The sequence below is a fragment of the Canis aureus genome, chromosome 3 (genome assembly GCF_053574225.1).
Source record: "Canis aureus isolate CA01 chromosome 3, VMU_Caureus_v.1.0, whole genome shotgun sequence".
Taxonomy (NCBI): Eukaryota; Metazoa; Chordata; class Mammalia; order Carnivora; family Canidae; genus Canis; species Canis aureus.
In genome coordinates, this window is record NC_135613.1 from 17,544,893 (window position 1) to 17,572,265 (window position 27,373).

The 27,373-nt window shown below is 41.0% G+C and overlaps 2 long non-coding RNA genes across 13 annotated transcripts in view; one reads left to right on the forward strand and one right to left on the reverse strand.

Moving 5' to 3' along the window:
- Positions 1-27,373, reverse strand: part of LOC144310200 (uncharacterized) — an 807,232-nt gene that overhangs the window by 534,783 nt on the left and 245,076 nt on the right. The gene's annotated exons all lie outside the window — the stretch shown is intronic.
- On the forward strand, positions 1,240-7,130 carry LOC144304911 (uncharacterized). Its single transcript, XR_013371904.1, has 3 exons — positions 1,240-1,377; positions 1,532-1,662; positions 6,887-7,130. It is a non-coding gene; the product is annotated as an uncharacterized LOC144304911 (long non-coding RNA).

Below are 27,373 nucleotides of genomic sequence, written 5' to 3' on the forward strand. Positions count from 1 at the left end.
GTAAACCTCCACATATACATACCCATGGAAAAGGGGGGAACTTGAGGCATTCATTTGACAAATATTATTGAGATTTTTCTCTTTTTTTTAAAGATTTTTATTTATTTATTCATGAGAGACACACAGAGAGAGAGGCAGACACAGGCAGAGAGAGAAGCAGGCTCCATGCAGGGAGCCCGATGTGGGACTCGATCCTGGGACCCCGGGATCATGCCCTGAGCTGAAGGCAGACACTCAACCACTGAGCCACCCAGGCATCCCTACTGAGATTTTTCTATGTGCCTGGCACTGGATATAGAGTTGCAGGCAAGAAAACGGTACTATCTCCATTGAGTTTACAGTCTAGAAAGATAGCAAGAAAAGGTACGTAAGCCTCTGTTTAGCCCTGCTGTAATATTCACTGGTGCAGAAAGTACCGCTGATCTTTTTACAGTCTTCCTACTCAAAATGTGGTCCACAGACCAGTAGCAGCAGCAGCAGTAGTAGTAGTAGTAGCAGCAGCAGCAGCAGCAACTAGGAACTTAGAAAAACAGAATCTGGAGGCTCAACCCAGAACTCCTGGATCAGAATCTGCATTTTGACAAGATTCCCAGGGGACCCAGATACTCATTAAAGTTCAAGAACCAGTGGTCTGCAAACCTTCCTTGCAGATCAGAGTCTTTAGGGTATTACCCCAGGCACATAGGGGCTGTCACTTCCTGCCACAGACATCCTCACAGATATGAAGGTTATACCAGAATCAGCAGAGATCAGGCAAAGGGGAAGCAAAGTGTATTCTCAGGAGCTCCTGGAAATAATTACCGTTCTCTTAATAATAAATGAATAGGCTGCAGTCCCAGAACACATTGAGAACAAAGCAAAACATGTCAATATAAAATCCAGCAAATAAAACAATCAATTTAAAATAGATTTCTCTAAATGGTTTGCCTGCTTGGGCTAAGTGCCCTGCCTCTGGACGCCCACAGCATACGGTGCTTATTTCTGCCTCAGTCCTTATTCTTTGATCTTGAAATTTTCTGTTTCTGTGTCTGCCTCTCATTCTAGACTGTAAGTTCTTTGAGGACCCTCTTTTCTGAAAAGCCAAAAAAAAGGGGCCTTGGCCTGAAAAGAAGGATTAGAGGCAGTTGTGAAACATTGGGGAAAGAAAAAAAAAAAAAAAAAAAAACAGGTCTCTGTGTGAAATACTTTGAACAGAAGAATAGCAGTACATACAGTTCTAAATTCTTTCCTGAAGGGTCCCCTCCCCCACCCACCTCTATGTAAAGTTCTCAATTCTCAGTATCTCACATCAGCAATTACCATCTGCTAGCCCAAAGAGGAGATAATTTTCTTCTAAGACTTTCTGGATATTCACTAAAGACAACAGAAGATTCTCAGGTATCTATGCCCTTCAGTGACACCTATCCACAGTGACTCTGGGCTTGGCCACCTAACTTACTTCAGCAGATGTGACAGAAAAAAAACTCAATATAAGCAGAAGCTTAAAGAGTTCTTTCCATTTACTCTTTCTCTCTCATTTCTGTGTCTTCAGCATGGGAATGAGTCTGGACTTGCTTGTTGAGAGGTAAGAAGATACAGGGAAGCAGAAACCAGAACATGAAGGAAAACCCTAACAAGTTCAGCAAAGCTGCCTATCCAACTCACACCTGACCTCAGAAATGGGTGAGTTCTACCAAGCCCAGCTCAAGCCAGTAGAACCCCACAAGCAACTGCAAATTCAGAGCTAAATAAATGCTCACTGCATTGAATTAGTAGGCTTGTGGTTGTTTGTTATGCAGCAATAGCTAACTGCTACAGGCCACAAGCAGAAGAACTTCCATTCAGAGATCATCTAATTCCTCTCACACAAGAACCCTCTTTGCATTTGAATTCCTTGCTCATGCTGAGTGTGCTTTAGGTTTGGTTTGGGCAAAGGAAAAAAAAAATCTATAGAAACAGACCGACCCTGCCTTTAAGTAAGCTCACATTTTGGTGGCACCTGGATAATTACTTGAAAGCTGCTTTGGGTCAAGAAATGATCCCCAGAGACTACTAACAGCAGGACATTTTTAGGAGCAGTCTTGTTTCTCATCGTCAACAGAGAATAACAGTAAATTAAAGCTTGTGTGGGTAGGAGGAGCAGAAAACAAAAGTACCTATAATTGAAAGGAAGAATTAATGAAAGATGCATTTATCAGAACCCTCTAATTGTCAAGGGCAGAAACCAAATTCAAACCAACATAAGCCAAACATAAGCCTACGTTGGCTCCCTTGACTGAGACAGCTTTCATGGATGTTGAGACACATTGATGCTGAGGCTCTAATGCTGTTATTTCCAGTTTCACCATTAGGACATGTCCTCTTCAAGCATCTGGGGAAGAGGTCCACAGGTAGCAATGACTCATCTCATTCCCATATAACCTGGAGGCCCTAAGAATGAACAATTTTCCCAGCAAGGCCAAAGAAAGCCTCTGATTGGTCCGATTTGGCCTCGCCATCGCTGAACCAATCCTGATGAGCAGAAAGGTGCTGCACTCTAGCCACACCTGGTCATAAGGCTAAGGGACAAGGTCAGCCCTTCCTGAATGACATGGAATGGGAGAGAAATGGTTTTCCAAGTAGGGTTCTGGGTGAATTAAAAAGCCTTATGACTGAAGCAAGTGGGGGAATCTCTCACAGGATTCAAGGGGGAGGTGGACAGGCAGGCCTTGAGAATGGTGGACACCACAGCACATCTGAGGCCAGCAGCCCCAGAGGGATGCTGTGGGCACTTCGGCTCCCAGAGCCCAGGCTCAGTGTCTCTGGTTTCAAATTTTTAAATATCCCTTGAGAGAAAACCTGGTGGTCCTACTACAGGTCAGGTGTACACTCCCGATCTCACCTTCTGTCATATGGTGAGGATTGGAACACTGTGCAGATACTCGAAAAGCTACTGCCAAAGGTCTCTTATTTCTTCTCTTCCTTTCTGCCTCACTTCTTTCTCCTCACCTATGTTCCCAAGGATTCAGTCCCTATACCCAGGAGGTAAGAGGAAATGTCTGCAAATTGAAGATTTGTTTTTTTAAAAAAATCATGATACTCCTGCAATTTTGCCTTCAAATAAATACATTCATCTTACGGAATGAGTAGGAATGAAAGACAGGTGGAACAGAAATACCTAGAGATAGATAGTGAATAAACCCAAGACTTCTGTTCCTGACCAAGTAGGTGAGTTTTTAAAAGTGATTTGACTACTCAGAACATTGGTTTTCTCAGCTATTAAACTATTAGCAGAGATTATAAAGTCTACCTTGGATAGTTGAGCCAGGAATCTGCAAAGCTCCCTATAAAAGTGCATCCTAGTTCCACCACAACGATGACTATCTTTATTGTTACTACAAGAAATAGCAACAACATACCAGGGGGCTCCGCTTTCGAGGCTCACTGTGGTCAGTAATTGAACAAACATGAAGCCTAGTGTCTTTTGATGAATTTGGACCCAGGTCACCCCTGCCACTTCTGTCCTGGTGCCTCTTTGAGTGCTTGTGCACAGCTCTGATTTCTGACTTTCTCTTGCCTCTTTCTGTGTGTCTCTATCTTTGCAGTGCTGTCTTTTATTGTCTCTGGATTTCCCATTCTGTCCCATTCCCCATTCCCCTGCTCTCTTACCCCTCCTTCTTCCATTCTCATTTCTTAGTGGCCTTGGCAATCCCAAAATAGGACCCCCTTGCTTCTACCACACAAGCTGGCCTATCCTGTGCTTCCTTTTCCCTGTCACAAACAGCTGTTTCCTGTCTTGACAGCTTAAACAAACACATTTTAAAAGGTGGCTCGTGCCAACCTCTGGATATTTGAGCCAATGTAGCTGGCTGATGCCCTGAAAGAGTGAGGGGTCACCCAGCTTGCCAAACCTGAGGCTCCAAAGGGGCCAACTGGTTGCTGTCATGCAGCCATCTATGCCCTGGAAAACGTGGGGAGCAGCAGGGCAAAAGCAGGCACCCTGCTAGTTGTTCACAGTGGGCCATCAGGGAGTTTCCAAGCTTGGCTTTGATGAAACTGAAAAGGTTGAATCGTTAAATGTTTGGAGAATGTGAAGCTGGCATTCGGCCCTGTGTTTTCTGTAATATCAATTATTCCCGGAGACCGCTGCTGCTCACTGGGCTGGGAGGTGCTCGGAAGGAGGGCATTATCACCAGCTCACCTCTAAGCTGTAGGCATAACACCCTGGGTGAGGGGCTGTGTGGGTGGTCTGAAGACAGACTCAACGGGGCACAGGAGGGGCTGCTCAGTAGAGAGGGGGTGAAGTGGGAAGAAAAGAGATGGAGAGCGAGCAGGTAACCCCCATAATTGCTGCTGACTGCTCCTCTGTGACTGGTTACACAGACATCCAACAAGCACCCATTATGTGGACGGTGCTTGCAAATAAATGACGGGGCTCTGCTCACATCTCTGGGAGGAAAGCATAATTACTACTTCTGTCCCAGGAAATTTCATCCCTAGGTACACCCTCAATTTCCATCTGCATATACAGCTCCCAGCTGTGGTCAGACTTCTCCAAATTCCAGAATTCTACCTCCAACTACGTTCTTGCTGTCTCCTCTGTAACGTATCAAAGGGACCTGGACTCCGTGTGTGTAAGGCTACGCCCAAGTCTTCCCTGCCGTGCACCTGTCCCCGGCCTCTCTCGGGAACTGGCTCCACTTGCCTGTTGCACAAGTCAGTTCCTGGACAGACTCTTCACCCACCCTATTTCCCCCATCTTCATGCTCCATCCCTCCTGGGTACATCAGTTCACCTCTTAACAATGTTGCCAAAACATCCTACGTTTCTTTGCCTCAGCCACCCCCTACTCTGCAACAGTCTCTGGCTGGGCTCTCATCTGGGCAAAGGCAGCAGCACCTCCTGGATCTCTCTTTAACCAACCTGCCATGTGGCCAGAGTGATCCTTCTGAGACGCAGGTCTGATCAAGACAGCCCCTGCCTACTCCGAATCCCTCTGAGGATAACAACCCAAAAGTCTTCAAAAAGCCCCAAAAGCCATGCTCCGACCCTTCTCTCCTCTCTGCTCTGGCCATTGGCCCTCTCTCAGTTCCCTGAACACACCAGGCTCCTGTTTGCATGTGTCACCCCTTCAATCTGGAATACCAATGTCCACACTCCTGCCACAATGTTTGCATAGGTAATACATTTGATTTGTAAACAAAAGAAGAAAGGTTTATTCAGAATAAATTCTCTGCCTTTGCCTGTCCCTGTCCACACAGTTCCTTCTATACTCAATCCCCACCTCTATATGCTTTAAGAGATTTTTTAAAGCATATCCAACCATGTCCAGGCATATATGATCTTCTTTCCGGTTTTACACAAAGGGAGCACAATTTATATGCAGATCTGCCTCACTTCCTCTTTTTACTAAACAATTTACCTTATAGATAATTCCATCTCAATACACAAACTCATGCCTCATTTTTATAGCTGCATAGTATTCCCCTCTATAGCCATTCCATAATTGATGTAAACCATGCCTACATTCACAGTGCATATGCCATTTCTTTTTCTACTTTACACAATATTGCAGCAAATAATAATGTACATATAGCACTGAGAGGAAGTTTAGCTAAAATTTAAAAAGGAAGAGGAATAGCTGAGTCTAAAAGATTACGCACTCACAATTTAGATAAATGTTGCTAAATTGCCCTCCATGGGAGTTTTAAATGACATTCTCACTCATAAGAGCCTGTTTTCTACAACCTTGCTAGAAGATTGCTTTTTTTTTTTTTTTTTTGTCACTCTGGGAGGCAAAAAATGGATTCTACTAGTTATTTTTTTTTTAATGCCATAAGGACTGAACAATTAACCAGTGTGACCTTTGCACATGTGGTATCTGAGCAGGACACCAGGGTATACAAATGAAGCTGCTCATAGCCTGAGGCAACTGGACTCAGGATAGCTGGACCCAGGTACCTGGTGGCCTAGGACATCAATTTCTCAGCAATCTGTATATAATACCAGTTAGGTAACTATGATACTTAAAAACAAAACATTATTGGTCTACTTTTATCAATAAAGGATCCATTATCATTAATTAGGTCTTTCATCCAATTAATTTGGGGGCAGATGAATTAGCTGGAGTGACCAAAGAACTAAGGAGGGAAAAGAGGCAACTGGAAAGTACATATATAGCTCAGGGTCATAAAAAAATACCTTTCCCATCCCGTGTGTGCTCAGGTACAACTTATATCTCATGTGCTTAGCAAAATACCAGCATGGGTAGCTGACCAGATAAGCTTGCATGAAGGTTTAGAAGGTCACAGTGAATAAGAGCAGAGACCAAGGATCAATTGTCTTAGCACAAACCCCACCTCCAGCACTGGTTGTGTCACCTCACAGAACTTCCTTGACCTCTCTTCATGACTCAGTTTCTTCATTTGTAATGTAGGGACTAATAATTTCACAAGATCGTTAGGATTAAATAAAAAAGCTATGTGGAAGGCATAGCATTGTGCCTGGCAGAAAAATGGTAGCAGTTATCCCATCATGACAATGATGGTAGTTCTTATTTTGTGGCAGTAGAGTGTGATTATAGCTCGCCTATCAGTGTGAACTATGTGGGCCTGGAGTCAGATGGGACCAGTGCTCTTCTGGGGTCTGGCTTCACTAGATCCCTATCAGGGGTAATTTCAATTCTCAGTTTCCTCTCCTATCAAATGGGGGTAATAAGAGGAAACCCACATGACTTTTATCAGGATGGCAGGAGTGAATATAAATTGAGTGCTAAGTATCTAAGAGATTGCTCAGAAAGAAGGAGCATCATCTGAAACCTTAGCATCCAGTGGACAACCAGGCACAAAGGAAGTGCTAGGAAATGTTTGTTGGTTTTTTTGTTCAAATGTTTCCTTGCTATGAGAAGTTGATCTGCTTTCTTCTGCAGCTTGGACACAAGTGCACACCAGCCTCCGAAACAGCAAGACCTGCAGCTTCATCCTTTCTGGCAGGTTGATGCTCTGGGCCAGATGGAGACCGTGGCTGTGGACCCCCAGCCCTTCCCATCCAGCTCCAGAAGTCAAGGCTCTAATTCACTCTGAAAGGGCTTCAGCACCACCCCTGTGAGGTCCTTAAATGTTTTATGAGCTCCCTGAAATGCTCAGATAATTAAAAACACTTTCTTAATTTAATAGCTTGGCTTAATGAAACCAGGACTTTATGTTTTATTTGGAAAGGGGTGAACATCCCAGTCACACTTATTAATATTTTTAAGAGTATGCCCAATTGTGTCCAGGGATTGAGGGAAATCATTGCTTCAAGGGGAAAATGGGTTTTCCTGAGTCTGTGACAAGTCTTGGGCTTATTAGAGCTCATTACATCCAGGAAGCCTGAAAACCTAAATTAGCAATCATCACATATGACGTGGCAGGCTATTATTAAGGAGGCCACTTATTATAGAAATATGGAATTATCAATTAAAAAGTAGTCCACCCAAGCCCCAAAGGTCCAATAGGATTACCTGTGCCATCTAGGCAGTCATTTCAAAGGCTAACATGGAGAAAAGAATCCTCAGAGAGCAACTTTTCTGTCAAGTCAAATAAGTATGATCCTCTTAGGAGGAAAATGCCATCATTCAAACAGGTCGAATGTAAACCCAACTGGTTTTGGGAGATGGAGGTAAGAGAAAGAGCCAGTGATTGCAAAGTGTAGTCTAGGACAGTGGGGATTCTTCAGAGGGGTCTGCTTGCTTCTTCCCAGGAGTGGCCACATCATACAGTGGGCTGGGCTTGGACCTCAAGGTCACATACAGTGGTTCATGGGAACTTGCACAGCTTGAGGCAGCAGATTGTCCGCATCTCTTTCCGACTCCAAGGTTGCTGATATCATGTTGGTCACTTAAAATCTGCCACAGTGGGAGTATTTATACCATGGAAATAGGCAAACACTACAACCCAGAGCTTTATCTTTGGAGAACCAGTTGTTAGATGTTAACAGCACCACACTGGATGTAGGTTCAAATCCTGGTTGGTCCATTATGAATATGATCATGGGCAATTTATTTAACTTTCCTGAGCCTCTGTTTCCCTAGCTATTAAAAATGGTGATCAAACACCTTCCATGTAAGGTGGCTTCCTTTTTTTTCTCCATAGCACTTAGCACTACCTGACATCATAAATCTGTATCTGTTTACATTGTTGTTATTGTGTGGTTGTTGTTACATCTTTCTTTATAGAGCTCCTTGCTTTAGCCAACAATGTTTATCAAGCACCTGCTATGTCCCAGGGATTATCCTAGGCACTGGGATGCAGCAGGGAACCAGAACAAACAAAAGTCTGTACCCTCATGGAAGATGCAAACAGGAAACAAATATGTAAAGAGTATGTGCCTGAGATGGTGATCAACGCTAAGGGGAAGGAAAATAAGGTGGCACATAGGGCAAGGTAAGATTAGAGGTGGGCATTGCGATATTAACCAAGGCAGCCATGAGGGCATCACTGAGAAGGTAACATAGGAGAAAAGAATTGCAAGAGGCAAGAGAATGAGCCAGGCAGCCATAGTGGAGGCAGAGGGTAGGGGGAGGGGGTGTGGAGAGCACGCCAGATAGAGGAAGGAGCAGGAAGACAGGTAGAACTGGGTCTAGAGTGTGGGAGAACCACACGGAGGGCACTGGGATTGGATTAAGGAATTAAGGGTGAGAGAAGACAATAACAACAGATGCTAGATCTCACAGGGCAGTACATGAGCAGCAGTACTTCCTGCAAGGATGGCAATGTTCTGCAGCAATGCCACCCACTAGAGTAGCGCCTAGCCACACGTGCCTGTTGAGCAGCTGAAATGTGGCTAGCACAATGTGCACTATCAATTTTTAATTTTAAATTATTTAAATTTAAGAAGCCACGTGTGGTCAGTGGCTGGAGTTGAGGACAGCTCAGTTACAGATCACTGTAAATGACTGGCTCTGGCTCTGCATGAGGTGAAAGGCCTTTGGGGAACTGAACGAAGCAGTGCTATGATCTGCCTGAACTTATGGAGGTTCACTTTGGCTGCTCTGCAGAGAATAAGTTATAGAAAAGGCCAGGGAGGAGGTGACTGTCCTCAACCAGCAGGACATGTGGATGGTTCCATGATGAGAGAAACAGTGCTCTGCTCTCTCCTCTATTCCCAGCATCCAGAACATTTGCTAGAACCCAGTAGGTGCTTAATGATTAGAGGATGTGAGATCTAACTGAATTAAGAAGATAAGCTCAGTATTGGCTCACTCAGTGCAGTTCCTTCTGCTTGGCCTAAATTGCATAGCTTGGCAATGACATGGGGACCAGCCTCTCTGTGGGGTATGCAAACAAGAATTTTGCTGAGAGGATGCCTGAGTGGCTCCATGGTTGAGCGTCTGCCTTTGGCTCAGGTTGTGATCCCAGAGTCTCTGGATCTAGTCCCACATTGGGCTCCCTGAAGCTTCTCTCTCTGCCCATGTCTCTGCCTCTCTGTGTCTCTCATGAACAAATGAATAAACATTTTTTAAAAAAGAATTTTTCTGGGAATAAATATTCTTCAACATAATCAGTATATCCCAAAGCTTGTTCCATAGGCATGGGTTTCAGGGAACACTAATGGGTGCTAAATATTAAAAGACAGACAAAAAGTTCTATCAGAACAGTTTGGGGAAATGGCAGCTTAAGCAAAATAGAAATGTCTTTACTGCAGTATCAATACCTTTAATATACTCATATAAATTGTGTAGCTCCAACAGGGAATAAACACACAGGATGTATTTTCCAACTGCTTTTGACAATAGGCCCCTGCATTTTCCTGTATGAGGAAAATGCATTTCCTGCATTTTCCTGTATTTCATATTCCTGTTGAGCCTCTGGCCTGGTGGCTATTGAAGAGAACACTCCTTAGGAAATACTGTATCTGATTGTTGAGTAATGAGAGGAGAGGCTGACCATAGGCTTTCACCCCCAGTCATTCTGCAAGAGATCTGCTGCATATTTAACACTATCTTGAACTACTGCCTTCATTCACGTGCTGACTTGCCTATTGGATTGTAAATTGGGCTAGGATGAACCCCAGGGGTGCTTGGGGTGCCTTGGGTCCTCTGTTCACAGATGTACTTCAGTGTCCAGCATGGTGGAAGGCACTAACAAAAAACATCAACTGAAAGACTGTCCCAGAATCTATGATGGCTGAGGCCCTACAATTGTGTGGGACAGCCCTTATCCATCCTCTGAGAAGAGAGGAAAATCCTGGCACAGTCCCTGCCTCCAAGGTTCTCACCATGAGTCTGACATCAGATGTAGACAACTGAGAAACAAAGTGATGAGAAGATAGAATGTGACAATTAGTCATCCCTTATATAAGTGCACACTGTCGGAATTCAGTCTGTAGGATCCCTGGGCTCAGTGGGTCAGGAGACTCCAGAGAAGGTGCAGCTTAGGTCAACCCTCACAACAAGGATCAGAATGCCACAGAGAGTTGGGGAAAACATGCCAAGCACAACAAATGGCACTTGCCTGATACAGAGCAGGGGCCATACAAGTGGATAGGGACCAGTCTCCATCAGCTCTCTGCACCCAACAGATGGTCAAAGGGAGTCTGGGGGCTGCATAGCAGCAATATAGATAGCTAATGCTAGTTGAAGGCATGTACTAATAAGCATTTGACTAAGATCGTCTATCTCATTTAGCTCCCCCAGCAACCTAAGAGATATCGCTTCTATCCATGTGGAAGCTGAGTCTAGATCAGAAATCAGATAGTCTTCAGTACCACCATGCAGTACTGCCTCCTCAAATAATCAGATGTCTTGAGTGGAGACCCATGCTTTTAACACATTGAAGAGCAGGAGAGAGATGCCAAAAGCATCCCAAAGTTGGGATCTCAGAGGTAGAGGGACCCGTGTTTTCAAGAACATGACTGGGTTCAGGGAAGGTGAAGTTTGAGTGACATTTGTTAGAAAGGATGTCTCCTCTTGGCAAATGGCATGGGAGGGAGGGCAGCACTGGCAAAATCAGGGAGGCATGAGACAGAGTCTGTGCTCAGCATCACAGGCAAAGGCCAATCTCTCTCAATTCATGTTTGACTGAATGTTTGAATATGCAAATCAGTGTTTAAAAAAAGCAATGACTGCCAGACCTCTCAGGGTCATAAAAAATTATTTCTTTAGAATGTCCTGGTAACAAAAAGCTAATTAAAACCTAGGAGTCAGTGACTGAACCTACAAAAACCAAATCCTTCTGAGCTACATATCCTTTCCTCTGCTTCTTTCTCATTGATTGTATTTAATTGGAAGAAGTGTCCATGGGTGAAGCAACTGTGAGATGTAAGTATCTCACTTAAAATGGGTCCCATAATAATGACTGACTCTACCTTCTAAGGGAAGTCTTACAAGTTACTGCTCTAGCTTCACTTCCTAGGCTTCATATCAATATATCTTATGGGCAGTGGTTGTGGAGGAATAGTGTCAAGCAATAAGCATAGACTTATTTAACACTCTATCCCTTATATTCACTCTCTTTGCAGTATATTAGTTAAAGTCAGGAGCCTAAAAAAAATAAAAATAAAAATAAAAATAAATAAAGTCAGGAGCCTGAGTGGCCTCTGGTCAGGATAAAAGATGGCACAGGATTGAAAAGAAAGGCTCTAGAGCCTTGGTGTCAGGCTGATCTGTCTTTAAATATTGGTTCTTACTTATTAACACTCTCTGATTCTGTTTTTCCAGCTCTAAAATGTGAGTACTAACTTTCAGGGTTGCTAAATAAATAAGAATTAATAATGTATGTAAAGAACCTGAGCCAAGACTTAGCATATAGTAAGTGTTCAATATATCCTTGTTTCCTTTAAACCTTTCTGTACATGTCATTGTGCACAGGGTAGGATCACCACAGGTTGATCCTGTTGAAGGTGTATTCCATGTTCGGGTCTGGGATAGAGAACACATAAGATGGAAAAGATGTGCCTGTGCCTACAGGGGTTTGAGATCTAGCTAAAGGCACAGGTTATACAGACATAACAGAACTAGAGATAGGACAGTTCCCATTCAAAGCCAGCCTCTAGCACCAAAGATATTCAAAGGATACATGATGGAAGGCCTCCAGAAAGAGGTGCAATTTACAGAATCTTTGGGATTTGGGTTAGTGGCTAGCAGGGAAGGAGAACACCATGAGGTCCCAAGTTGGTCTTCAAACAATTAGGAAAACTTAACTATTAAATATGTTAATATTCAAGCATTAGTCTTCAAGTTGGTAACAGGGTGGGCTCCAGAAAATTTTAGGAAGGCACAGGATTTGAAAATGGAAACTTAGGATCCCTCAGACATTAAAGTGGTATTATGTTGGTGGTTGAAGCTCTCTTCATTGTAGATGCATGTGCCTGCCTCAGATCATGTAATTAATATCTGCATCTCCACATATATATTAGTCATTTTAATGAAGTAAAACCTACAGATATTCCCTAGCTACATTTCAGTGATGCTCTAGTCCATACTAGGGAAAAGGGATGTTTCCCCCAAGCTACTGATCATTTCAATGTTTCTTAATGCCCCCCCAAAGACCTGCCCATATTTAGAAAACTCATGTCTGGGATTTTTTTTTTTATCAGAGTACATGTGAAAGTTGCTCATAAGTTTATCTTCTATCATGGCTTCACATGACTTCAAAAAAAGCGCATGTTACAAGAGAGAAGCCATCAAGCACTTCTGTGGTTTGAGTCTTGCAGAATGCTATGCTTAGTAAGAAACCACTCTGGGAAGATGAGATTGAAAAGACCAATTTGTATGAGACATAGGCAGTAAAATATCATTAACTAACAATTAGTTTATGCAGAATGGCTGCCAAGTCAAAACAAGAACCATTACCTGTTGCTCTACCAGAGCTCTCAGCATAGATCCATGCTAGTGAAATTCAAGTCTTTTTCTCCTATTCTTGAAAGTTTTAACAAGACATTACCCCATTACTCACTCTTGTGCCTTGCCCTTTGCAACCAAACAAACTATAGTCCCCAACATAAATATTTGTTTTGTTGGGGCCAACTGGTGACCATAACAATGCTTATCATTGGGGCTTACCCACAGCCCCCTCCACCTCATTATTTCCTACAAATGTAATCAGTTCTGTGACATCACTCTCCTCTAAGGCTTGAGCATCAATACATTTCAAAAGATTCCAATGTTCTTCACTGCACCACATGTTCTGGATGTCCTTATGCCCAACCAAGAGTCAAAAAAAAAAAATTATTGAGCAGCTACACTATGCAAGTCAATCTCTCAGGGTTGCAAAGATACTTCAAGAAGCTAATTTCATTAAATTACACATATCTTCCATTGACTAAACTGGAAAATAAGTATCTTATTCAATGATTTGAAAACAGAGTTGTATTCACTGACTATCCATATTCACTGTGATATCTCAGGATGATGAGTGGCTTCCCCCTTTTCTTTTTTTCCTTTCCTATCTGGCCAATTCCTGGTCCATCATCTTTCAAGAAAGAACTCACATGTTTTACTCAGCTTGGGTAAGTCAGGAAAGCCTTACTTAACTCCTCTTTTTTGTCACTGTCTTGCTGAGTATGTGTTTCTCTTATAGCTTTAATCATTCCGTGGTAAACTGTTTTATTGATGCTTCAGCCTTCTTTGCGAGGCTCCATGAGATAGTCCTTGACTTTTTCATTTCTACATTTGGTATCTAGTCTGGTACCTGACCCAATGCATACTTGCTACATGAATATGATGAACAAGTGAGATTGTTATTGTACTGTGTTTATGCTACTCTACATGGAAATACATATTCAATTTGTTTTGACTCAATTCTCACTCTTTATTCAGGGCCAACTTAAAACTGTTCAGATGATACCTTGACCTAACCCACCCATTTTGGTATTTATCCAGAATTCCCGGAAGATACAAAGGAAGGCAGCATATAGGCCAAAGCATTTGATTTATGTTTACAACGTTGCATGTGTCTGGAGTTTGCACATATACCTGCCCTGTCTCTACAAAACAGTGTTCTCCTCACTACAAGACCAAATATTCTCATGGTTATTGTCATTCTTTTATCTGATGAACCTATATTTTAAATTTCCATTTGTTTGTTTGATTGGTTGGTTGGTTTGAATGTCAAACTGCATTAAGGAGACTTCCTTCACCTTGCTAGTACTCTAATCAACCAGAACTGCTGCTCTGGGTTAATTAAAAAAAAAAAAAAAAAAAATTCCAGCCCAAACAAAGAAAATTAATATGTTTTGTTAGACCATGCCATCATTTCATTGGGAAATGCATGAATTATTTCCGTGTTTGAAATATTAAAAATGGTTTTAGGAATCAGTAATACTTTCATTGACTTCTACAAGTATGCAGATCATGGATACCTAACCATAGCATGGAACAAGATTAGTAATCATGAGTAACATGATGTTAACAACATACCAGGCCTCCTTGCTTCAGCTCTGCCACTTACTATGGAACCTTAGAAAAGACTATCCCTCCATGTCTCTGTTTCTCATATACATAAAGCAGGGACAATCTGCCCTCTTTCAAAGGGGGGATTATAGAGATTTGTAGGATTTACTAAGGTAATGAATACACTCCTTACTAAAGTGTACAGTGCCTTTTTTTGGGAACATGGTACTGCTCATTAAGTGATAGGAAGCTATTACTATTTTTCAAATTTCCTTTAGCCCATTCTTTTTTCCAAATTTTTTGCAGACAACCCACACCATTTCAGAGTAAGGAGCACTAGATTTTAAGGAAGAAATTTAATAGGATCACAAGAGCAGAAGAAGGAAGAATTAAGGCAAGTGAGCTTGTGGGTTTCCATAAATCATGTAGAATTTAATTGGAAGTGGTGGTGTTTTCTATGGCTGGAAGACAAGAGAACAGAGGCCGTTCATTACATTGATATGTCAGTCCTGATCAGGAGAGATTGAGAACTGGAGAGAAGCCATGGGAGACTGATCATTCATTACTTCAACTTAAGCAAATCAATTAATTGTTGATGAAGGCACTGCTATCTTGATAAACAGGATTATTGGTTGAGGTAGAGCTGCTAAGATGAGTTTGGAGTGATTTTCCCAAGGAACTGTGATATTCCAGCTCTCTTGGGCTCACACTGAGAGAGAAAAGAGGAAATAAAAAAGTCAACAAATTAAAAAAAAAAAAGTCAACAAATTAATACTCCACTAGTCCAGGTTTATGGAAGCCTTTGGGAGAAGAAGCTGCTGTCGACTTGGTTGGCTTATTCCAAATCTCCTGGTTCCATCATAAATGGAGTTTATAATTGGTTCAAAGAAGTGATGAAACCCCATGCCTTCTGATTTTCACCTTCATAATATTGTAGTAGCTTCTCACCAGCCTTCTCCAGCCTTCTGCCTCACTCTGTCTTACTCCCTCCAGGAGCTTGGCAGACATGGGTCACTGTTTTAGCACTCTGTATTGGATTGTTTTCAATCATCTCCTGGCCTATGAATTGCCTGGGTTAGAAGCTGCAGGCAATACCAGGGAACAGCTTATGTAAGGAACAAAGACATGAGAAAAACCTTTCCTCATGCACTATTTTGTTTCGTTTTTAAGATTTTATTTATTTATTCATGAGAGAGGCAGAGACATAGGCAGAAGGAGAAGCAGGCTCCCTGCGGGGAGCCTGATGCAGGACTCCATTCCAGGACCTCGGGATCATGACCTGAGCCAATGGTAGATGCCCAATCACTGAGTTATCCAGGTGACCCTTCCTCATGCACTATTTGTTAGAACTTTAGGCCATGAACTTTGCACAATTCTAAAATGAGAATGTGATATAATAACATGTCAATATGAACATACACTCGTTATCACCAACTATGAATCTCCTGGGGTGATCCATCCCATTGAGAATAAAAGATTTCTGTCCCCAGCTTGCTTTGTCATTAGATTTCCAAGCTGCAAAACTTCAAATTTTTGAGTTGGCTTTAATTTCATTTTGTGAGAACATAGTCAGAACCTCTACTACATTAAATATCTTACTATTAATTTATTAAAATCTTGAGTAATGTTTTAACATGTAGCTAATTGCATCCATATCTGAGTTCTTAGGAGTCATTGTATCTACTAACATGTATCCCATAGTTCTGAGAACACAGTAGCCTTTTTTTAAAACCATAAATCTTTAGGGCAGACATGTATTATACTTATATAATGAAGCAGTTGTCCAACTAGCTACATAACAACTCAGGTGTTTTTAAATAAGTAGAAAAAATGTACCATGGAAACTTAATTCTGCTCCTGGAGCAGGTTGATAAATCTAACCAAACATCTTTATTTTTTTATAGTACATTAAGGGAACATTTTTATTTAGTAGAGTCATACATCTTCACATTATTGGGAAGTGTGTCCTTATATTGCATTTTTGTCTTCAGAATTGCCTTAGGAAGACATCCTTTCACTGGGAGTCCTATTGATGTTATTCTGGGGGAGGAAACTCTGCTCAAACTTGATTTGAATTAATTGGGCACTACAGAATGGTGTCTTTATGCCCCTCACCACCAAAGGCTTTGTCTGCATAAGAGTTTTGCTTTTAAAAGGATGGACAAGATTTTTGAAACTGGATGATGAATACATGGTTTGCCAAACTATTCTCTCAACTTTTGTGTACTTTGAAAATTTCCATAATAAGTAGTTCTTTAAAAGGAACTGGCAATAAAAGGGGAAAAGGATATCTATGGGAAAACTATTAAAATTCATTTCCCATAGAGATATTAACACTCACTGTGTCCTAGACTGAGCTGAGGGATAGCATGGAAACAAGACAGTCCTAAAACAAAACAAAACAAAACAAAACAACCTCATTCCCTGGTTGAAGTGATAGATACTTGCTATAGACTGAGTGTTTGTGTCCCCTCAAAGTTCATATGTTGAAATCTAAACCCCAATGTGATAGTTTGGGCAATGGAGCCTGTGGGAGCTAATTAGGTCATGAGGGTGGAGCCCTTATGAATGGGATTAGTGTCCTTATAAAAAAAAAAAGGACATGAGAGAGATGATCTTTCTCTCTCATTCTCTCTGTCTCCACACCAGTTGGAGATGCAATGAGAAACCAGCCATCTGCAAACCAGGAAGAGAGCTCTTATCAGACACCAAATCTGCTGGCATCCTGACCTTGGACTCCCTAACCTCTAGAACTGTGTGGAATGAATGTTTGTGGCTTCAGCCCCTCAGTCAAAGGTATTGCGATAGCACCCTGACCTGATTGAGACACTGCAGTAAGTATAGCTCTGGAAACCACTCATGCTGTGATGGGCTAAATGTTGCCACAGTCCAATTGCTCTGGGAGCAAAGTTGAAGGGAAATTTATTTTAATTGTAGGACTCTAGGAAATTTCCTAAGAGTGATAATTGAAGGTGATTGTGACTTTAAAATTGCAAAGAAGGTATACACAAAATAGCACAAATATGGATGGATATGGGTGAAAACAGAGGCAGTGCTCCATGTTCCCTGTCCCTAAAAAGGGCTTGAGGGGGATGTCAGAGTCGGCAGTTAGTAGGATTCAGAAGTAAATGAGGCTAGAAAGCTGAGTTAAAGGCACATTATACCCAGAGCATTAAATCTCAGGAAGCATATGAAATTTAACTGGGAGAATTAGAAACTCATTCAAGAGATGGGATAAAGGGAATATAATGCTCCCAATTTGGTTTTAAAAAAATAATGTTGGTAGCAATGTGAAGGATTTCAGAGTTTAAACTGAATTTTAGCCAGAAGTTAGCTCATTAGCCAGAGTGCCTTCAGCAATTTCAGAGCAAAGCAGTGAGCCTGCATGAGTTTGGGTGGTGGCAGATGAGAAAGGGTGAACTGCATGCAGGACACAGAGAAAGGTTTAGACAAAACTCAGCACACTAATTGGGTAGGATGATGCAGAGCCTGTTGCTACATCGTTAGTTACCAGACTCCCAAATTGTACCCACTCACCTATGATTTGGAAGGGTTGTCTGACTCCATTCAATCCCAGCTGGAAATTGGCACCGAGCTCAACTGGAAGATCAAAGAAGGGGCAGACAAAGTCAGAAAGAAACAGAGACAGAAACAGAGAAACACAGAGAGAGAATGAATGGGCCATGTGGGATGAGGTAAGGAGGATTTCTTAAAAAAACAGGAACCACTGATGATCAAAACAAGGATAACCCATTCAAGACCCCCATCAAGGAATATGCACAGTTGAAGGGACCAAGGACAGATCTTGTTGCCATAGAAATTCATCCTCTTCTGCCCAGGTGACTCTCTCATTCAGGTACCATGGCTTCTGCAAGGTGAAAGTCACCCAGGGCCCAGAACTTCTTATTGAGCCTCACCTGGACCTGTTTCACTGCAGATCAAGGAAGCAGTCAAGGCTAGGACATGAGTCAAAGAGAGTCACTAACATCAAAATGGTGCCTCTAAGTGAAGTAGAAGCTTTCAGAGTCATAGGTTATTTATTCTTAGCAACATCCCTAAGATTTTTCTCACCTTTACAAATGATGAAATTGAAGTACAAAGAGGTTAAGTTTTGTGTTTTGTTTTCCTGTTTTTGTTTTTGTCTCTACCCAAGGGCTATGTTGAAGCTGGAATTCGAACCAAGCTCGACTCAGACGTGCAGTCTTCTATGTGGCACTTACGTAGTACTGCCGTACTGCCTCACATGCATAGGCCTTGAATCCCAAGCCCCAGTGTCTTTCATTCATTCACCTGGTGATCATATGTCAAGTATCAACTAAATGTCAGGCACTGTGCTAGACACTGAGGAAATGGCGTATACATAGGGGAGGCAATTTCTGCTCTCTCAGGAAAAAAAAAACCTCATTCCCTGGTTGAAGTAATAGATAATTGCTATAGACTGAGTGTTTGTGTCCCCTCAAAGTTCTCAAAAATTACAGTCTGGTGAGACAGAGATGTCTTTCTCAAATAATAACACCAAAGAAAGAAAACTAAGACCAGCACTCCAGGGAGAGAAACACTCTCCCATTATAGTTTACAATGATCTAGGGATATTTACTAAGCACCTATTCCATGCCAAACCCTCTCCTAAACCCTGAAGATACAGAGAGAATGTGGTGTGTCCTCCAGGAACTCACTATCTGGAACAAGAAGGAGTGTGTAGACACAGCAAAGCAGTGTAATGGGTGCCAACATGAAGCCCAGCAAAGCAATCAGCTGTTTGGAGACAAAGACCTAGGATCAGGGAAAGAGTCTCAGAGGCTATTATCTCTGAAATGGCTAACAGAGAAGGAGCACAAGTTCCTTAGGCCTATGTAGAAAGATGCCTTCAATTTAGTATGCAGAGTCAGAGTGTTAGAATGGCAGATCTTGAAAATAAAGAGGGTCTCTGAGTTTACAGTCCTCCTGCAGCATGTTAGTGGAAACTTTGGGTTATTTGTTTTTTTATTGTGGCTTAGGGCTATTTTTCATTGCCACAGACCAGCTGTGTGTTTTGTTTTTTTTTTCTTACAGATTTTATTTATCCATTCACGAGAGACAGAGAGAGAGACAGGCAGAGACATAGGCAGAGAGAGAAGCAGGCTCCATGCAGGGAGCCCAATGTGGGACTTAACCCCGGGACTCCAGGATCATGCCCTGGGCCAAACAAAGGCAGGCGCTCACTGAGCCACCCAGGCGTCCCTAGCTGTGTGTTTCTAAACCCATGTGTATTAGTTATCTCCTTAAATTAAAAAAAAAAAAATGTAAATCTATGATTAAAAGAAAAAAATCCCAATTCTGACCAGGAAAGAATATTCAAAATTGAAAACTGAATCTTTGTCTTGATGCATTAGGGGTGAAACTCAGCACCATGTCCCTCACTGTCTCCTGGTGGCCAACAGGAAGCACTAAGTCTGACTATAGATGACAGGGGACCTCAGATTTGCAGCCAGGACACCCAGTCACGTTGTGTGGCGAGGATCAAGTTCAAGAACTCCTCCATGGCTGGAAAGAGTTTGTTTAAACCAAAGAAGCTAGGGGTCGACGGCCTCTCAAATGAAACAGATAAGGCAAACAGAGGGTTCTTGTCAGAAACAAATGTTATGTCTCTCCCTCCTGAAAAGCTTTCAGTAGGAGTCTAATTGGGCCTAAAACGAGTCCCTGAGAAGTAATATTAACCAGACGCTTGGCAGATCGTTTATTTATCTCCCCCCTAAATTCAATAAAGAGACCCATATATAAATAAGGGAAAATAATGCGACTGTTAGTAATTTATCACTGAATAGAAGGCCATTGTTGCCCTTATCTCTTCAATGATGTTCTATTTCCACTGGTAATGAATTACAGGGTTGCTATATCCTTCCCCTGTGACAGTGGAGACAAGCTAGGTGCTATAGCTCATACCCTGCGTTCCACAGACCTAGTGGCAGCCATCTTGAGTCCATGTCCTCTGCCCTTTGGTTCCTGTGTGGGCAGCTCAAGGTTAAGAACTGGAATGCTCCACACAGTCTGATTAGGAAAAAAATACATTATATCTAAAAAAAAAAAAAAAAAAAAAAAAAGTATTCTTATCTTTTAGATGCCTCTGAGGAAGGCATGGCTAAGAGTTCATTAACGAAGCAGCATTTTATTCATTATATCTAGAGTTCCCAGCTTCCTTTTGGCCATACATAAAGAATAATGTTCAACTTGGCTTCAGAGAAATCATTGAGATAGCAAAATTTGGAATTCATGAGAACTGGAAGTCTAGGAATCAAAATGGTGGCTTATTTGTTTGACCAAGGTGTTAATTTAATTGGTGATGCTAATGATGATGAACATAGGTAGTAATTACTGCATCCTTATCATATTCTTGGCATCATTTAAAGCACTTCATGTGGGCTATTTCATTTAGTTCTTTCCACAAACTTATGTGTGGATATTATATTTAGTTTTTATTTTAGAAAAGAAGAAACTTAGGTATTTTCTCTTTTGTCACAGAGCCAGGTGGCTGTGAGGGAAAACATAAATCCAGGGGTCTGATTCTATTGCCCTTCCTGTTAGCTGGGTTGGACAAATCTAAAATATACCTTCTGGTTGATGTGCATGATGAGGAAGTAAAGCCAAAACCATTGGTTGGTATCTTGAAGAGCAGAGCAAAGCATATGGACTTCTTAGGGCTATTAGAGCCATTAACATTTTTAAGAATGAAGGGGACATGGCCAGGCTTGAATTTTAGGAATCCTAGTCTCTGAAAGCACTACAGGAAATGAACGGAGTGGGAATAGGAAGTCTATGAGGTAGGGAGGCCAAATAGGCCACTAAGTAGTTGAGGGAGAAATGGATGAGACTTCAAAGAAGATAATGGCTATGAGGATGGACAGAAGGGCATATTCCAAAGAACTAACTGATGAAATGTTCTGATCCTATGCATGAATTGTTCATGTCACAAGGCCATCTCCTAGGTCCCCTATCTTAGTAGCATCTTTCATTAGCCTCTTAATAAAGTGTTTCCTGGACACTTTGTTGGGATTCTTCCTCAATCCTTCCTAACATTCCTAGGGAAGAGAAGGACTATCTTGAAGCATTAGTATCACAGAAGGAATAGCCACCAATTGAGCTATATGCTTAGTATCTCTGCTGGGAGTTGTTCTGTCTCATACACTATCCATCTGGTAAGAGGATCTGACCCCAAAGGGTTAAAATCTCTTTCTTGGGAATATAGAACAAATACCAAGAAGCCCCAGCTTCAGTCTGCCTGGTCTCCATGGTGAACATGTTGGTGGGCATTTTTAGTCATGTGAACTAGAAAAGAAAGACTATAGCAAGAGAGAGGGGAAGACCAGATACATAGAGAGAAGCTAAGACAAGACATGGGAGAGACCTGATGACATGTTTGGATTCAAACCCAAGCCCAATGATGGTTCCTTCCCTGCCCTTGAAGATCATGTTCTACCCTAAAGTCTTATAATACAAACTTCTCCCTCCCAAGTTCCTCAAGGTAAACCTGATTTCAGTTGCTTGGAACCAAGACTCCTAACTAAGAAGACCCCAGTGTCAAATTTGTTCTACAAAGCCATTGAGATGTTCATGATTTCCTTTTTCCCAGCTTCTTCCTCAGGGCCTCACCAATTAATCATCTCCTTGGAAAGGGAATGAGAGAAATAATAGAAAATGCCGTCTGGGGCAGTGTTATGTCCTTTAGGCAAAGTTCAAGGGGCTGTTCAATTACTGAGCTCCTCCTACACTCAGGTATGGTACTACATACAAATAGGAGATTTGAGATACATCCTGATGGGCTTTAAGAGGGATAATGAGAAAGCATAGGTGAGTTACTTGTGCTTTTGTGGACTAATCTATGAATGTGCATCCCTCTCAATAAAAGTATGACTGCATTAAGTCCAGACCATCAAAGAAAAAGTCCTCTTGCCCTCTCTTTGGGTCATGCCATTGTAGCTGTGCATACCAGATACTGCTGGATGAACTGATGACCCTCCTCACACCAGATGAGTAGAATCTGGCAAGTCTCAGGGACCCTGAGGCTGCCAGGATGTAACATACCCCACCTTCAATGGCATTCTCTTTGTTCCCTGACCAGAGTGCTGAGGATGTAACTCTTACTTACTTACCATTGAGCTACAAACACTCTTCTTTACATCCCACTGACTGGTGGGAGCCGTAACTCAATTCTGTTTTGATTTTTGGATATCCATGGAGTCTTTTTCTTTGTATAGAGGCTTACTCAGAGATTGAGTACCTGCTCATAATTCCACCTTCAGAGCCAGCAAAGTTGTCATTACACAAATATAAATAAGGAATACTCTACAAATAGCTTCCCCCTGCAGCATAGACAAGGAAGCCGACTGAGAACATAGCTTCTGGCTTGATACTGGGCTTTCCCCACAGATGTTACTTGTCTTCATGTTTCAACACCACATGACTTTGAGAGACCGTGTCATGGACCCCATGAAAATAATAAGGAAAAAAAGAGTGTGATTTATCCTGACCCAGAGTTGAGGACATGAAAAATGTTCATAATTCAGCTGTCACTTGGGCTAAGTAGAATGACCTTGGTGCTGCTCTGGGTTCTAAGAAGCATGTGCTTCGGCATCTAATTGACATTGGGAACACAAAGAGTATGGCCTTGAAGAGTGGAGGCACCTCTGTGACTCAGACAACCCTCTAAAGCCCTAAGCACTATTTCCTCTATCCCATAATCATAGTGGAATACTAGTTAACATCTGAAGATGGTCCCTCTTCAGAAAGAGTATAGAGCTAACATCTCTTGAGTACTTACGCTCTGCCACTGTGCTAAGCATGTTATGTAGATTATGTTGCAACAGTCTCATGGGTTAATTCAGTATTTTGTATTTGAAGGAACTACAGCCCTGAGAGAGATTAAATAAAATTTGTTCCAAGTTAATCAGGGAGCATTTGTGACTTCAATCCAAATGGCCTAACTCCACAACCCTCAACACTAATGTTTTGTATGCCAGCCTGGAGATGTCAACATTTGTGCCTGGATAAAGAAAAGGGAACATAGATCTGAGTACCTGTGATGTGACAGGCACTAGACTAGGTGCTAGCCACTTTATGTTATTATTTTGCTTAATTGGTAAAATAATCCTGTGAAGCTCTGAGGTTGAGTGACAGGCTCAGGCTACTAAAAGAGGAGCCCATCCTTAAACCCATGTCTGCCTGGCTCCAAAGCAGGGCTTCTTCATGCTACTCAGCACTGTTTCAAACAATTCACTATTATATGCATCCTTTAAGAGAAGAGAAAGTGTTTTTTCTTAAAAAAAAAAAAAAAAAAAAGGAAAGAAGAAAGAAAGAAAAGTGACAAAATCTCTGGCACTTATTTGAAAGGTTAGTTAAGGGTGGCTGGGTGACTCAGTCAGTTAAGCATTTGCCTTTGGCTCAGGTCATGATCCCAGGGTCCTGGGGTTGAGCTCCCTGCTCAGCAGAGAGACTGCTTCTCCCTCTTCCTATGCTTGCTGCTCCCCCTTGCTTGTGTTCTCTCTCTGTGTCAAATAAATAAATAAAATCTTTAAAAAAAAAAAAAAAAAAAAAACAACCTGGAAGGTTAGTTAGGAAATTTACAATCACTTGGGACAAATTTATTTATTTATTTATTTATTTATTTATTTATTTATTTATTTATTTTAAATATTTTATTTTATTATTTATTCATGAGAGACACACAGAGAGAGGCAGAGACACAGGCAGAGAGAGAAGCAGGCTCCACGCAAGAAGCCCAAATCCAGGACTTGATCCCAGGACTCCAGGATCACACCCTAGGCTGAAGGCAGGCACTAAACCACTGAGCCAGCCAGGAATTTCCAGGACAAATGTATTTAACTTAGGGTACTTCTCACCACCTTACCCTCACTCCTGCTGAAGAGTCTTTGCCTATCTCAAAGCCATGAAAATACTCTCCCATGCTTCATTCTAGTAAGGTTTAGATTTAATATTTAAGTCTAAGACTCATCTTAAATTAATCTTTAATTATGGAGTGAGGTAGGGGTTAAGAGCTTTTTTTTTTCTATATGCTTAGTTTAATGTTCCACAAAAACCAACTGACTAAATATACATGAATCTATTTCTGTACACATTGTATTCCATTGAGCCAGTTGTCTATTCAGTACGGCAAAGTCTAGAGGAAAATAAAGGGACCGAGCATCTGATCATAAAAGGATTGCCCACCATTCAGACCGAGTATTGCCAATGTTTCAGTCTATTTTCTTTTGTACACATGCACACACATACACACACACATATTTCTAAAATAATTCTTATGATACTGTATGCATAAATGTTTATCTTGCTCTTTTTTTTAACTTAACATTATAAGACACACATTTTCCATGTCATTAAATATCTTTTGAAAACATTTTTTATGGCTGCATATGTCCCATCATTTCTATTTAACATAATTTATTTAACCATTTTGGCATGCATTCCATTCCCACATTTTTGCTATTTTTAAATAATGTTTCAATGAACGTATTTGTGTATAAATATTCATATGCATTTCCTTGACTTTTCCTCAAGAAGAAAAATGACTGTGTCAAAGGGCATGACCTTTGCTTAGGCTCTCTCCACATCCTGCCAAATTACTTTCCATATCAATTGTATAACTTAAACTCCCTCCAGCACTTTAGATGAATGCTTATTTTTCTGCATTCTTGCCAAACCTGAATATTACCATTTTAAAATCTTTGCTAATTTAATAGCTAACATAGGTCTTTATTCATATCCTAATTTGCTTTAACTTACCTTCCAGTGAAACTGAATACTTTTGCATTTTTAGCTATTTACATTTCTTTTTCTGTGTTTTGTCTTGCTTGACCTTTAACCCAAGGTACTGGCATTAAGAGTTTAGTGATATTTTTTTTCTTAATGATTCCTACATACAAGAGCTCTTATAAATGTATTTTTAAAAACCTCTTGTCAGATAAAGAGTTCTGTTATTTCTTCAGTAAGTTTTATATATACATCTATAATGCTCTTCTTGTCAGGAAGCTCACAGTGAAACAGGACAGCAGACATTGCCTGTAAATAACTACAGTAACCTCAAAAAAACAAACAAGGGACTTCAGATGAACTGTTATGGATACTCAGATAAGGGAGAGGACATGGCCAGCTAAGAGAAGCAGAAGGGATGTTACTTTGTAGCTGTGACTCAATATACGAATTACAACAGAGGATCTCAAATTTGAAGGCCCATCAGAATCACTTGAAGAGCTTGTAAACACAGAGTCTGTTAGTCTGAGGTGGGACCTGAAAATCTTTATTTCTAACATGCCCCCAACTTTAACTCAGCACTCTGGCCTACATTTTGAGATCTACTGAACTAACAAAAGTTGGGAAGAAAGTATAAGGAATGAAAGAGGGAAGAAATCCCAAATAAGAGAACAGTCCAAATAAAAGTTTGAATCTCTTCACTCAGGAGAGGAGTCTCATTGATTGAGTCTTGAGATAACCAAAAAAAAAAAAAAAAAAAAAAAGGCAATTTGGGATTTTTCTTCTCCCTCTTCCAACATTGTAAGAATTCATAGAGTTGTGGATTCCTCAAACTTGCACCAAGTATTTATCCCAAGTTTATATATAACATACTTCAAACTACAGCAAAAGGGGAGCAGCAAGTCCCAGCCTCATTCTGGTCTACACTCAAAATCACTCTATACTAACAAGTTTTAATCTCTCCATGCTTTCATTTTTACTCAAAGTTCTTTTAAAATTCACTTTATTTTTAAATGATCTACTGTAAATACATAACTGGAGTTATTTCTCCTTAGTTAAAAGATATATGTAAAAATAAATATTATTAAAACAAAATCTTGTCATTAAATTTTAATTAGACATCATTGCCAGGCATAGTTTTCAAGCCTGAAATCTGCTAATCTTTGTTAAAAGGGGGCCATTGGTAGAAATCAGAAATTTTACCTGATAAAATACAGGATATCCTGAATGTCAGATAAACAACAGGCACGTTCTTTGTATAAGTATGGCCCATGCACTATTTGGACCATACTTATACTAAAAACATCTGTTGTTTACCTGATATTCAAATTTAACTAGGTGTCCTATATTTTTAGTTGCTAAAATTGACAAGCCTAGAAAAGGATTGACAATTTACACCAGCATCACACTGGCCTTTTCTCTGAGATACCTTTAGAAATATTGAAAGAAAATTTAAAAAAAATAACTGTCTTACAATGTGTGACAGTATTATTTAATGTTTTGTATACTATGTACCAACTGAAACAAAGGTACCAAAGTGTTAAGGGTCCTTCCAGGAAGAACAAAGTCCCTGACTTGTAAAATGCTGCCTTAAGACATGGACTGAAAACAGAATGAGAAGAGAGATTTTTCAGACTATCCCGGACTCTCTGTAGCCAAGACTGGCAAATGTGCTTTTGAAGATATCAACTGATCTAACTTTTACATACCAGGAGAGCATCTAAATCCTTGTGTGGACCATAAAGCAGGCTTTGGGCAAAAAGAAAATGATGGGTTAGTGGGCAAGTCCATGAGCAATTAGCTTGACTAATGGCTCAGCTTTTCCAGCCAGCTTTCTTTAAGAAAACCATCAAATCCCTAGATGTCAATTGAAATTAATAAAAAATTCTGAAATGTTTCTGCTTGCCTCCAAAATATACTCCTTTCTGGGTTAAAATCAATTCCTTCCAATCTGAATGCCTAATAATACTTTCCCATAAATGAGATATAATCTGAGAGATTTATAAGATTATGTTCTGTTTTACATCATATGTTGTTAGGTTAGAGTGGTGGTACCTCTCTAATTAAATACTAAGATTTTCTATTAGATGTAGATGTGTTTTCTCTCACAATACGGGACTAAAGGAAAGCATGACATCTACTACCTTGGATGGCAGAAGTGGAGATCACAAAGTATCTCCTGAGTCTTTAGGTACTCAGAATGTGGACTCTTCATAGAGGCAATAATCCAGGTTTGGACGGCTTTAGCTCATCTCCCGGAATACCCCACCATTCACCCTTCCCTATAGATCTGGGAAGCCTGAG